Below are 14,695 nucleotides of genomic sequence, written 5' to 3'. Positions count from 1 at the left end.
CCTCCCTTTGCAAATTCTTTATTGTTTCTATTTCTGTTTTTAGATTTTGGACAGTTTTGTTCAATCCCTTCACCATTTTAGTTGTGTTTTCCTATATTTCTTTAAGGTATTTATGTGTTTCCTCTTTAAGTTCTTCTACCTTTTTACCTGTGTTCTCCTGTGTTTCTTTTTGGGAAATATTTATGTCCTAATTAAGGTCCTCTATCATCTTCATGCAATGGGATTAGATCAGAATATTGCTTTTCAGTTGTGTTAGGATAACCAGGGCTTGCAGTAATGGGAGAACTGGGCTCTGAGAGTGCCAAGTGGCATTGGTTTCTGTTGCTTGTATTCTTGTGCTTATCTCTTGCCATCTGTTTATATCTGATGTTAACTGGACTTTCAGTCTTTGACTGGAGTCTGTACCTCTTGTGAGCCTGGTTTTGATGGACCTCCTAGAGTCAAGATGTCTCTGGGTTTGCAAGGGGACCTAGAGTATCTAATCTGTTTTCCTGGTTATTATGAACCTGCTGGGTTTCAAAGTGTCTCTGAGTGTGGGCAGAGAGATAGGGGGTGCTCTGGAGGACACAATCTGACCCTAAGCACATTTGTGGACCTGGAATAAAGATGTGTCTCTGGCAGGGTGGATAGGTGCTATATCCGTTGAGCCCAGTGGGGATCCCAGTTAGGCCAGGTTTGGGGGCCTGGTGTCTAACCTGTGAGTCTGATTGTAATGGGCCTCCTGGGAGTCAAGCTGCCTCTGAGTGTAGAAGGGAAGTCTTGAGTGCTTGATTTGGCCTTAGTAGAGTTGCAGGCTGGAAGGCCACACTTTTCATAAAAGATAATTCCTAAGGAATTAAATGCTTAATTTCTAAAGATCCTTAAACATCTTAAAACATTTCAGTAAAAATCATTAAAATTTTGAAAACATTTATAAGATATTATAGTATGTATTGAGCCAGGAAAATTGCTCATTATGTGAAAGTGGTTGCTGTTTCAAGCCTGATGAACTGAGTTTGATTCCTGGAACCCATGAAGTATATATCTGTAATTCCAGGGCTCAAACCATAAGAATGAGGGTGGAGACAGAGGAATGGTCAATAATATTGCTGGTTAGGTATCAGGGGGTACTTAGCACATCAAAAATGAGAGACTCAGCCTCAACGAAGTAGGAGAGAATTTAACTGGCAATGTTATACTATCCTCTACATGCACTGTGTATTTCACATTCCATACACATGCACACTAATAAGGATTTTTTTTATTAACTTGAGTATTTCTTATATACATTTCGAGTGTTATTCCCTTTCCCAGTATCTGGGCAAACACCCCCCTCCCCCATCCCCTTCCTTATGGCTGTTCCCCTTCCAAACCTCCCCCCATTGCCGCCCTCCCCCCAACAATCTAGTTCACTGGGGTTCAGGCTTAGCAGGACCCAGGGCTTCCCCTTCCACTGGTGCTCTAACTAGGCTATTCATTGCTACCTATGAGGTCAGAGTCCAGGGTCAGTCCATGTATAGTCTTTAGGTAGTGGCTTAGTCCCTGGAAGCTCTGGTTGGTTGGCATTGTTGTACATATGGGGTCTCGAGTCCTTTCAAGCTCTTCCAGTTCTTTCTCTGATTCCTTCAATGTGGGTCCTATTCTCAGTTCAGTGGTTTGCTGCTGGCATTCGCCTCTGTATTTGCTGTATTCTGGCTGTGTCTCTCAGGAGCGATCTACATCCGGCTCCTGTCGGTCTGCATTTCTTTGCTTCATCCATCTTGTCTAATTGGGTGGCTGTATATGTATGGGCCACATGTGGGGCAGGCTCTGAAGGTGTTCCTTCAGTCTCTGTTTTAATCTTTGCCTCTCCCTTCCCTGCCAAGGGTATTCTTTTTCCTCATTTAAAGAAGGAGTGAAGCATTCACATTTTGATCATCCGTCTTGAGTTTCGTTTGTTCTACGGATCTAGGGTAATTCAAGCATTTGGGCTAATAGCCACTTATCAATGAGTGCATACCATGTATGTCTTTCTGTGATTGGGTTAGCACACTCAGGATGATATTTTCCAGTTCCAACCATTTGCTACGAATTTCATAAACTCATTGTTTTTGATAGCTGAGTAATATTCCATTGTGTAGATGTACCACATTTTCTGTATCCATTCCTCTGTTGAAGGGCATCTGGGTTCTTTCCAGTTTCTGGCTATTATAAATAAGGCTGCGATGAACATAGTGGAGCATGTGTCTCTTTATATGTTGAGGCATCTTTTGGGTATATGCCCAAGAGAGGTATAGCTCGATCCTCAGGCAGTTCAATGTTCAATTTTCTGAGGAACCTCCAGACTGATTTCCAGAATGGTTTTACCAGTCTGCAATCTCACCAACAGTGGAGGAGTGTTCCTCTTTCTCCACATCCTCGCCAGCATCTGCTGTCACCTGAGTTTTTGATCTTAGCCATTCTCACTGATGTGAGGTGAAATCTCAGGGTTGTTTTGATTTGCATTTCCCTTATGACTAAAGATGTTGAACATTTCTTTAGGTGTTTCTCAGCCATTCGGCATTCCTCAGCTGTGAATTCTTTGTTTAGCTCTGAACCCCATTTTTAATAGGGTTATTTGTCTCCCTGCGGTCTAACTTCTTGAGTTCTTTGTATATTTTGGATATGAGCCCTCTATCAATTTTAGGATTGGTAAAGGTCTTTTCCCAATCTGTTGGTTGTTGTTTTGTCCTAACAACAGTGTCCTTTGCCTTACAGAAGCGTTGCAGTTTTATGAGATCCCATTTGTTGATTCTTGATCTTAGAGCGTAAGCCATTGGTGTTTTGTTCAGGAAATTTTTTCCAGTGCCCATGTGTTCCAGATGCTTCCCTAGTTTTTCTTCTATTAGTTTGAGTGTGTCTGGTTTGATGTGGAGGTCCTTGATCCACTTGGACTTAAGCTTTGTACAGGGTGATAAGGATGGATCGATCTGCATTCTTCTACATGTAGACCTCCAGTTGAACCAGCACCATTTGCTGAAAATGCGATCTTTTTTTCCATTGGATGGTTTTGGCTCCTCTGTCAAAAATCAAGTGGCCATAGGTGTGTGGGTTCATTTCTGGGTCTTCAAGTCTATTCCATTGGTCTATCTGTCTGTCTCTGTACCAATACCAAGCAGTTTTTATCACTATTGCTCTGTAATACGGCTTGAGTTCAGGGATAGTGATTCCCCCTGAAGTCCTTTTGTTGTTGAGGATAGCTTTAGTTATCCTGGGTTTTTTGTTATTCCAGATGAATTTGCAAATTGTTCTGTCTACCTCTTTGAAGAATTGGATTGGTATTTTGATGGGGATTGCATTGAATCTGTAGATTGCTTTTGGTAAAATGGCCATTTTTACTATATTAATCCTGCCAATCCATGAGCATGGGAGATCTTTACATCTTCTGAGGTCTTCTTCAATTTCTTTCCTCAGTGTCTTGAAGTTCTTATTGTACAGATCTTTTACTTGCTTTGTTAAAGTCACACCGAGGTACTTTATATTATTTGGGTCTATTATGAAGGGTGTTGTTTCCCTAATTTCTTTCTCGGCTTGTTTCTCTTTTGTATAGAGGAAGGCAACTGATTTATTTGAGTTAATTTTATACCCAGCCACTTTGCTGAAGTTGTTTATCAGCTTTAGTAGTTCTCTGATGGAACTTTTGGGATCACTTAAATATACTATCATGTCATCTGCAAATAGTGATATTTTGACCTCTTCTTTACCAATCTGTATCCCCTTGATCTCCTTTTGTTGTCTGATTGCTCTGGCTAGAACTTCAAGAACTATATTGAATAAGTAGGGAGAGAGTGGGCAGCCTTGTCTAGTCCCTGATTTTAGTGGGATTGCTTCAAGTTTCTCTCCATTTAGTTTAATGTTAGCAACTGGTTTGCTGTATATGGCTTTTACTATGTTTAGGTATGGGCCTTGAATTCCTATTCTTTCCAGGACTTTTATCATGAAGGGGTGTTGAGTTTTGTCAAATGCTTTCTCAGCATCTAATGCAATGATCATGTGGTTCTGTTCTTTCAGTTTGTTTATATAATGGATCACGTTGATGGTTTTCCGTATATTAAACCATCCCTGCATGCCTGGGATGAAGCCTACTTGGTCATGGTGGATTATTGTTTTGATGTGCTCTTGAATTCGGTTTGCCAGAATTTTATTGTGTATTTTTGCATCAATATTCATAAGGGAAATTGGTCTGAAGTTCTCTTTCTTTGTTGTGTCTTTGTGTGGTTTAGGTATAAGAGTAATTGTGGCTTCGTAGAAGGAATTCGGTAGTGCTCCATCTGTTTCAATTTTGTGGAATAGTTTGGATAATATTGGTATGAGGTCTTCTATGAAGGTTTGATAGAATTCTGCACTAAACCCGTCTGGACCTGGGCTCTTTTTGGTTGGGAGACCTTTAATGACTGCTTCTATTTCCTTAGGAGTTATGGGGTTGTTTAACTGGTTTATCTGTTCCTGATTTAACTTCGATACCTGGTATCTGTCTAGGAAATTGTCCATTTCCTGAAGATTTTCAAGTTTTGTTGAATATAGGTTTTTATAGTAAGATCTGATGATTTTTTGAATTTCCTCTGAATGTGTAGTTATGTCTCCCTTTTCATTTCTGATTTTGTTAATTTGGACGCACTCTCTGTGTCCTCTCGTTAGTCTGGCTAAGGGTTTATCTATCTTGTTGATTTTCTCAAAGAACCAACTTTTGGTTCTGTTGATTCTTTCTATGGTCCTTTTTGTTTCTACTTGGTTGATTTCAGCTCTGAGTTTGATTATTTCCTGCCTTCTACTCCTCCTGGGTGTATTTGCTTCTTTTTGTTCTAGAGCTTTTAGGTGTGCTGTCAAGCTGATGACATATGCTCTTTCCTGTTTCTTTCTGCAGGCACTCAGCGCTATGTGTTTTCCTCTTAGCACAGCTTTCATTGTGTCCCATAAGTTTGGGTATGTTGTACCTTCATTTTCATTAAATTCTAAAAAGTTTTTCATTTCTTTCTTTATTTCTTCCTTGACCAGGTTATCGTTGAGTAGAGCATTGTTCAATTTCCACGTATATGTGGGCATTCTTCCCTTATTGTTATTGAAGACCAGTTTTAGGCCGTGGTGGTCTGATAGCACACATGGGATTATTTCAATCTTTCTGTACCTGTTAAGGCCCTTTTTTTGACCAATTATATGGTCAATTTTGGAGAAAGTACCATGAGGAGCTGAGAAGATGGTATGTCCTTTTGCTTTAGGATAGAATGTTCTAAAATATCCGTTAAGTCCATTTGGCTCATGACTTCTCTTAGTCTGTCTACATCTCTGTTTAATTTCTGTTTCCATGATCTGTCCATTGATGAGAGTGGGGTGTTGAAACCTCCCACTATTATTGTGTGAGGTGCAATGTGTGTTTTGAGCTTTAGTAAGGTTTCTTTTACATATGTAGTTGCCCTTGTATTTGGGGCATAGATATTTAGGATTGAGAGTTCATCTTGGTGGATTTTTCCTTTGATGAATATGAAGTGTCCTTCCTTATCTTTTTTGATGACTTTTAGTTTAAAATTGATTTTATTTGATATTAGAATGGCTACTCCAGCTTGCTTCTTCTGACCATTTGCTTGGAAAATTGTTTTCCAGCCTTTCACTGTGAGGTAGTGTCTGTCTTTGTCTCTGAGGTGTGTTTCCTGTAGGCAGCAGAATGCAGGGTCCTCGTTGCGTATCCAGTTTGTTAATCTCTTTCTTTTTATTGGGGAGTTGAGGCCATTGATGTTGAGAGATATTAAGGAATAGTGATTATTGCTTCCCGTTATATTCATATTTGGATGTGAGTTTATGTTTGTGTGCTTTCATTCTCTTTGTTTTGTTGCCAAGATGATTAGTTTCTTGCTTCTTCTAGGGTATAGCTTGCCTCCTTATGTTGGGCTTTACCATTTATTATCCTTTGTAGTGCTGGATTTGTAGAAAGATATTTTTGGAAATTTGGTTTTGTCATGGAATATCTTGGTTTCTCCATCTATGTTAATTGAGAGTTTTGCAGGATACAGTTATCTGGGCTGGCCTTTGTGTTCTCTTAGCGTCTGTATGACATCAGTCCAGGATCTTCTGGCCTTCATAGTTTCTGGCGAGAAGTCTGGAGTGATTCTGATAGGTCTGCCTTTATATGTTACTTGACCTTTTTCCCTAACTGCTTTTAATATTCTTTCTTTGTTGTGTGCATTTGGTGTTTTGACTATTATGTGACGGGAGGAGTTTCTTTTCTGGTCCAATCTATTTGGAGTTCTGTAGGCTTTTTGTATGTCTATGGGTACCTCTTTTTTTAGGTTAGGGAAGTTTTCTTCTATGATTTTGTTGAAGATATTTACTGGTCCTTTGGGCTGGGAGTCTTCACTCTCTTCTATACCTATTATCCTTAGGTTTGATCTTCTCATTGAGTCCTGGATTTCCTGTATGTTTTGGACCAGTAGCTTTTTCCCGCTTTACATTATCTTTGACAGTTGAGTCAATGATTTCTATGGAATCTTCTGCTCCTGAGATTCTCTCTTCCATCTCTTGTATTCTGTTGGTGAAGCTTGTATCTACAGCTCCTTGTCTCTTCTTTTGGTTTTCTATATCCAGGGTTGTTTCCATGTGTTCTTTCTTGATTGCTTCTATTTCCATTTTTAATTCCTTCAACTGTTTGATTGTGTTTTCCTGGAATTCTTTCAGGGATTTTTGCGATTCCTCTCTGTAGGCTTCTACTTGTTCTCTAAGGGAGTTCTTCGCGTCTTTCTTGAAGTCCTCCAGCATCATGATCAAATATGATTTTGAAACTAGATCTTGCTTTTCTGGTCTGTTTCCTTCAGGTTCCGGCGGTGTCTCAGGCAGGGGTCCTGCCGCTCCTGGGCCCTCCCCCACGGGAGCCCAGAGGCCTTATACAGTTTCCTCTTGGGCCAGGGATGTTTGCAGGTGTGGGCAGTGTTGGTGGTCTCTTCCGCTCTGCAGCCTCAGGAGTGCCCACCTGACCAGATTGTTGGGTCTCTCTCTCACGGGGTCTGGGAGCAGAGAGCTGCTGCAGGCCGGGATCCGCGGGTGTGGGACTTCCGGTAAACACAGGACGTGCCCGGTCCTAGAGGAATTCTGCCTCCGTGTGTCCCGAGCTCACCAGGCAGCTTTCTTGCAGCAGAAAAGTTGGTCTTACCTGTGGTCCCGGGGCTCAAGTTCGCTCGTGGGGTGCTGCCCACGGGCTCTCTGCAGCGGCAGCAACCAGGAAGATATGTGCCGCCCCTTCCGGGAGCTTCAGTGCATCAGGGTTCCAGATGGCCTTTGGTGTTTTCCTCTGGTGTCCGAGATGTGTGTGCAGAGAGCAGTCTCTTCTGGTTTCCCAGGCTTGTCTGCCTCTCTGAAGGTTTAGCTCTCCCTCCCACGGGATTTGGGTGCAGAGAACTGTTTATCCAGTCTGTTTCCTTCAGGTTCCGGCGGTGTCTCCATAAGGATTTTTTTAAATGAAAATTGTGATATATCTTTATAACAATAGGGAGTGAAAAGCTTTTAAGAATTCAAATGTCAGAAACCCTATACTATACAATAGGAGAAAATATTTTTGTCTACCTAAATGTATAAACATGTTTCATGTCAAAAGGCAAGTATATATGCGAAATATAAGAAAAACTAATAGGTTTGGGGAAAATATTTTTGACACTAAGATAAGATTAACATCCAAAATGCATAAAGAAACCTTGTGTTTGAATAAAGAAAGGAGAAACAGGATAGTATAAGAGGATAGGCCTGTGTACATACAGGTAAATTAGAGGAGAAATACCAATATATTACTTTTGGATCACATTTTCATTAGTAATAAGCAAAATATGATATTCAAAGTAGTATGCAATGCATTACAAGATACCTCATTAGTATGTTTAATTCAAATACACATGCCTTTCACCTAACTACTATATTCTCTCTTACTTGTTTGACTCCAGGGTTAGACATGTGTTCACAGGGGAGAACCATTTGTTGAGTCATCAGCAAAGCTAAGTTTCTAGCATTCACTGATCAAACAGTTCTAGTAAACAAACAAGCTGTCACCAAGCAATACATGTGCTGCTTTTTCATCTAAGATTTTCCTTTCTGGATAAAGTGTGGCTATACTGATTAACACTGTGTATAAGTATGAAAAACACATTAGGTATGTGACATTTAAATAAATGATTGTTTAGTCAGTGTCTATCAACCTTCCTAATGCTGGGACCCTTTAATGCAGTTCCTTAAGTTGTGGTGACTCAACCAAAAATTTAATTTCATTGCTACTGTATAACTCTAATTTTGCTATTGTTATAAATCATAATGTAAATATCTATTTTCCAATGGATTTATGAACTCCTGTGAAAGGGTCTTTGATCTGCAAGGGGGTTGTGATCCATAGGATAAGTAACATGACTTAAAGAACCAAAGAAGAAGCTGTGACTTTTGAGATGGAAAGAGAAGCTTCCAAAAGGGAAAGCAAGGAAGTGAAACAAAAGATAGAATGAGATGGACTTAGAGTCAAATAAATATCTCAATAAATTTGATATTTACACGTATTCACATTTTTTGTGAAAATAAATCCATTTTCTATCAATAGCTTTCCACATTATATTTATATGTCAAAATTTTAGTCTCAAGGAAAGTATTTTAAGAGAAAATCAGTAATGGCACATAAGTTTCTTCTAAGTGTCAGGATAAAAGCTTTTTCATCTATAACATTTGGCAGTGAAGTTATCAGAAAATAAGTTTGAAATGAGACAATAACTCACCAACCTTAAGTTCAGTTAAGTATAATTTTATTTCAATTAAAACAACTACTTATGACACAAAGAAATATGATATATAATCTGTAGCATGAGCCAAGACTTGTCAATGAATAAATAATACATGAGACCTTATAAATTTAAAAGAAGTTCATTTAATTAAAATGATATAAAACTTAGAGTTGAGATAAGAACTGATTTAGCATTCCATATATTAAGAAAAGAAAACATTACCTGGGATGATAATTTGTACAATAATATCAGAAACATTTTAATTTTTAATTGCCTGGTATCAATTATTCCAAAATAGGACACAATGAATTACATAGTACACACAGTTTATTAAGGGAAGAAGTTGATATTTTCTGATTAAGTCAATTGGAAAGATATGTTAGGTAACACTTGTTTTTTTCCTCCATCTTTATTAAATTGGGTATTTCTTATTTACATTTCAATTTTTATTACCTTTCCCAGTTTCCAGGCCAACATCTCCCTAACCCCTCCCCCTCTCCTTCGATATGGGTGTTCCCCTCCCCATCCTCCCCCCATTACCGCCCTTCCCCCAACAATCACATTAACTAGGAGTTCAGTCTTGGCAGGACCAAGGGCTTCCCCTTCCACTGGTGCTCTTACTAGGCTATTCATTGCTACCAATGCAGTTGGAGCCCAGGGTCAGTCCATGTATAGACTTTGGGTAGTGGCTTAGTCCCTGGAAGCTCTGGTTGGTTGGCATGGTTGTTCATATGGGGTTTCAAGGCCCTTAAAGATTTTTCAGTCCTTTCTCTGAATCCTTCAATGGGGATCCTGTCCTCAGTTCAGTGGTTTGCTGCTGGCATTCGCCGATGTATTTGCTTTATTCTGGCTGGGTCTCTCAGGAGAGATCTACATTCGGTTCCTGTCAGTCTGCACTTCTTTGCTTCATCCATCTTATCTAGTTTGGTGGCTGTATCTGTATGGGCCATATGTGGGGCAGGCTCTAATGTGTGTTCCTTCAGCCTCTGTTCTAAACTTTGCCTCCCTATTCCCTGCCAAGGGTATTCGTGTTCCTCTTTTAAAGAAGGAATAAAGCATTCACATTTTGGTCATCCATCTTGACTTTCATGTGTTCTGTGCATCTAGGGTAATTCAAGCATTTGGGCTAATATCCACTTATCAATGAGTGCATACCATGTATTTTTCTGTGATTGGGTTACCTCACTCACGATGATATTTTCCAGTTCCATCCATTTGCCTATGAATTTCATAGTCATTGTTTTTTTTTTTTATAACTGAGTAGTATTCCATTGGTAACATTTGTTTTTGAGTAGCAACATTATTCTCAGAATTCAAACCTAGCTGGCAATTTTTTATAAAAATGAGAGTCCTACAATTTCCAAACTAACAAAGCAAAAGTCTACTGTAAAGCACCCATTTTACATAAAGCCCTAGTTTTATGATTTGCTTTCCAGAACGTTGTCATACATTTTCCTCTTCAGAATTTCTCCTCTACAATCATCTCTGCATTTTCTTCTATTTTATTTTTTTTCAGCATGCACTATTGGATGTGGTCATCATCCTTCCTTGAACTTTCTCCTTTAAATATAAATGACATTCACATATTCTATTCTCTGCCCCATTCCCATCTTTGGCTTCACTAACTTGAATCAGACACTATCTCTTTTTAGTCTTCTCTGACTTTTCATTTCTGTTACAGCAGTGATGTCTTTGAATTGCAATTATCATACTTTTTGTTTCTTTTATTTTGACATTATAATTATATCATTTCTGCTTTCCCTTTCTTTTCTCCAAACCTTCTTATATACAACTCTTTGCTCTCTTTAAAAATCATGTTTCCCTATGATATGAATCTAGATGGTTTAAAATATATCCTAAAATAATATCACTTCTGCCCATTGCATTTCTCATCTGCCCCTAATCTCTGGGGCACATCTGCATGCCTGCTCCTGGAACACACATCCCTGCCTGTGTCCTAGGCAGTCCTCCCTAACCAGAGACAAAGGAGAACAAGTTTTATCAGGGACACAGGAGGTCTGCTGTAACTAGAGGCAAAACTGCCTGCCTCCCAGGAGTCCTACTCTAACCTGAAACACACAGTCCCATCTGCCTCTGAGGAGGTCTGATCCAATCAGAGCCACCAAGGCCAGTTAACATCAGAGAAAACACAGGCGCAAGAAGTAAGCTCAAGAATATAACCAACTTCAGCCAATACAATTTGGCACCATAAGAACGCACTTATCCCTCCACAACAAGTGCTGGGTACCCTAACACATCTGAAGAGTAAGATTCTGACCTTAAATCACATTTCATGAAGATAATAGGGGCCTTTAGGGAGGATATAAATAACTCCTTTAAAGAAATACAGAAAAATCCAGGCAGACAGGTAGAAGCCCTTAAAGAGGAAAGAAATAAACCTCTTAACGAAACACAAGAGGTAGGAGGAAAGGGGAAACCCTAGAATGTAACAGAGACCTGGGAGGTGAGAGACCCTCAGGACTCAAAGGGAGGGACCTTAAATGAAATGCTCTACAGTGCGGAGAGGGAACTTGTAGAGTCCACCTCCAGTAGAAAACAGGACATCAAGAGGAGGGATGGGGTTGCCATTCCAAAAAAAAACCTCAGACCCAGAGTTGTTCCTGTCTGAAAGAACTGTAGGGATAAAAATGGAGAATAGTGTGAGAGAAAGGAGTTCCAGTGACAGGCATCAGAGAGTAGTGCAGTGCAGGTGGGAGGGATGGGGACATCTTCTTGGAGATGGGGGGGAGAAAAGGAGGTATGGAATGAAGGACAGTCAAGGGTAGACTGGGAGGGGGATAAAGACTGGACTGTAAAAAAAAGATTATTGGTGGGGGGAGGGTAGTAATGGGGGTAGGATGGGGAGAGGAAGCCTATATAGAAGGGGAGGGGGAGGGGGTTAGGGGGATGTTGGCCCGGAAACCGGGAAGGGGAATAACAACCAAAATGTAAATAAGAAATACTCAAGTTAATAAAGATAAAAAAGAACTTTGACACACCAAAAAAAAAAGAATAAAAAAAGTAAAAGAAAAGAAATATAGGAAAATGTATTAAACTGGTGGAATAATTGAATGAAACAGTTTAAGACCTGAAAAGGGAAAAAAAACAATAAAGAAATCATAAACGGAGGGAACCATGGAGACAAAAATCCTAGGTAAAAGAACAGGAACTATACAAGAAGAAGAAGAGAGAATTTCAGGCATAGAATATACTGTATAAGGCATTGATGCATTGGTCAAAAAATAGCCAGTTCCTATCCCAAAACATCCAGAAAATTTGGGATGCAATGAAAAACCCCAATTTAAGAATAATAGGAATAGAGGAGGATAAAGGTTTCCTGTTCAAAGGGCCAGAAAACATCTTCAACAAGATAACTTCCCTACCCTAAAGGAAAGATAGCCATAAATATAAAAGAAGCCTACAGAACACCAGGTAGATTGAACCAGAAAAAGAGATTCCTCCTGCCACATAATAAAACACTGAATGCACAGAACAATGAAAGACTATTAAAAGCTGCAAGGGAAATGGGCAAGTAACATATAAAGGCAGACTGAACAGATTTACACAAAACTTCTCAACAGAGACTCTAAAAGCCAGAAGATCCTAGCTTGCAGACCCCAAAAAACCACAGATTATTATACCCAGCAAAATTTTCAATCATCATAGATGGAAAAACAAAAAAAAAATGCATGAAAAAACAAATATAAACAATATCTTTCTCCTAATCCTGCCCTAATAGAAGGCCAAGAAACACTTAAAGAAATGTTCAATATTCTTAGTGATCAGGGAAATGCAAACCAAAGTGACCCTGAGATTGTCTACCTTATACCAATCCAAAAGCTTAAGCAACACCACATGCTGGGAAGGATGTAGAGAACAGAGAACTCTCTACCATATCTGTGGTATTGCAAATTTGAACTACTCTGGAACTCAATCTAGAGGGTCCTAAGTAAATTGGAAATAGTTCTACCTGAAGACCCAGTTATACTACTCCTGAGCATATACTCAAAACATGCTCTAACATATAATAACACATGCTCCATTACTAAAAGCAACCTGGATATCCCTTAACTGAAGAATAGGTACAGAAAATGTGGTTTATTTACACAATAGAATGTGACTCAGCTATTAAAAACAGGAGCATCATGGAATCGTCAGGCAAATGAATAGAACTAGAAAATATCATCCTGAGTGATGTAACCCGGACTGAAAAGGACATGCTTGTTGTACTCACTGGTAAGTGGATATTAGCTAAAATGCACAGAATACCAATGATACATTCCACAAGAAGGAAGGCCCAAGTGAGGATGCTTCAATCCCACTTAGAAGAGGGAACAAAATAATCATGGGAGGCACAGGAAGGGTGGGAACTTGGTGGGATACTGGATAGGGAAGTAAAAAGTGTGACAGGATCAGGTATGGGAGAAGACAGGAGTATATCCTAGTCTGTTATTGTAAATAAGTAGCTTCTAGGGTTGGATAGGACAACCTTTAGAAATTCCCAGAGACCTGGGATGGGGGATGTTCCCAGGACTCAATGTGAGTGACCTTATCCAAGATGACCAGCAGTGGGGATATGGAACCTGCAGAGACCACTTCCATTAGTTAGACATGGCTCCTCAGTGTAGGGATGGTGAAACCAACCTACCTTAAATATTTTCAACCCAAGAGAGTTCCTGTCTTAAAGAAATGCAGGGCAAAAATGGAGCAGAGACTGAATGAATGGCTGAGCAATGACCAGCCTAAATTTGGATCCATCCCATGGGCAGACACCAAACTCTGAAACTACTACTGATGCTATTTTGGGCTTGAAGACAGTAGCTTATCATGGATGTCCTCTGAAAGGCTCTAGCAGCAGCTGACCTAGACAGGTCCAGATACTCACAGCCAAACATTGACTTGAGGAAGAGATAGGGGAAAGATTGAAGGAACTGAAGGGGATGGCAACCCCATAAAAGACCAATAGTGTCAACTATCCTGGACCCCTGGGAGCAACTTGAGACTAAGCCACCAACCAAAGCATATACACAGGCTGCTCTGAGCCCTACCACACCTACCATATATGTAGCAAAGCATTGCCCTGTCTGGTCTCAGTGAGAGGATGCACCTAATCCTGTAGTAACTTGATGTTCCAGAGAAGGGTGATTCTGGGAGGGGATATGTAGGCACTATTTCAGAGATAAATGGGGTGAAGGAGAAAATAAAAGAAACTATGGTGAAACACCAACCAACCAACTGAACAAACAAACAAAACCCTACATTGTCACATAACAAACAAACAAACAACAAAGCACTACCTCACACAATGTTTGGTATATAACTTGGTAAATGCTTGTTGAGTGAATAAATGAGCACTTTATTGAACTACACAGAGTAACTGGAACTCATTATCTTGGCCTTCTTGTGTAAGAACAAGTAGTAGATACCTGTGCTCCCTGATTGTTCTTTATTTCTTTGGGCACCAATACAAGGGATTACACACCCTTCTTTGAAAATAGGAATCAAAGACTAGGGTTGGTTGAGTAAGGTATTTTCTTACTCAGAAGTCAATAAGGGAATTTGCTACAGCTTGCTTGTGGATTATGGCAGAAGGCAAAAACTCTTGAATAAGATATTAAGAAGTTCATTAATGTGTGTTCATGGGTCAGTGTGAGCTTCCTGAGTCACAAGAAGGTGACCCATAGGTGAACTATAGAAGATGTTCCACACATGGTAAGTTTACATCCTTGTTTACATTCAGAAAATCCAAATTACTGAAAGTGTTTTCCCTTCAGAGGAGAATTGCCTTTATTTTCTGGACAGCAAACAAATATACATTCTGTTCTCCAGAGAGATAATGTATCTGGGTTGTCTGTCACATAGGTTCAGGACTATAATGAGGCGATTATGCCTCAACGTTTTAAAGACACCCTTTAAAAAAGATTTAAGGTATGTGAGTACACTGTCCTCTCTTCTTACAC

Source organism: Rattus norvegicus, chromosome X, assembly GCF_021556685.1.
Source record: "Rattus norvegicus strain SHRSP/BbbUtx chromosome X, alternate assembly SHRSP_T2T, whole genome shotgun sequence".
NCBI lineage: Eukaryota > Metazoa > Chordata > Mammalia > Rodentia > Muridae > Rattus > Rattus norvegicus.
The sequence above is the reverse complement of the archived record's forward strand: the minus strand, read 5'-3'. Positions refer to the sequence as shown.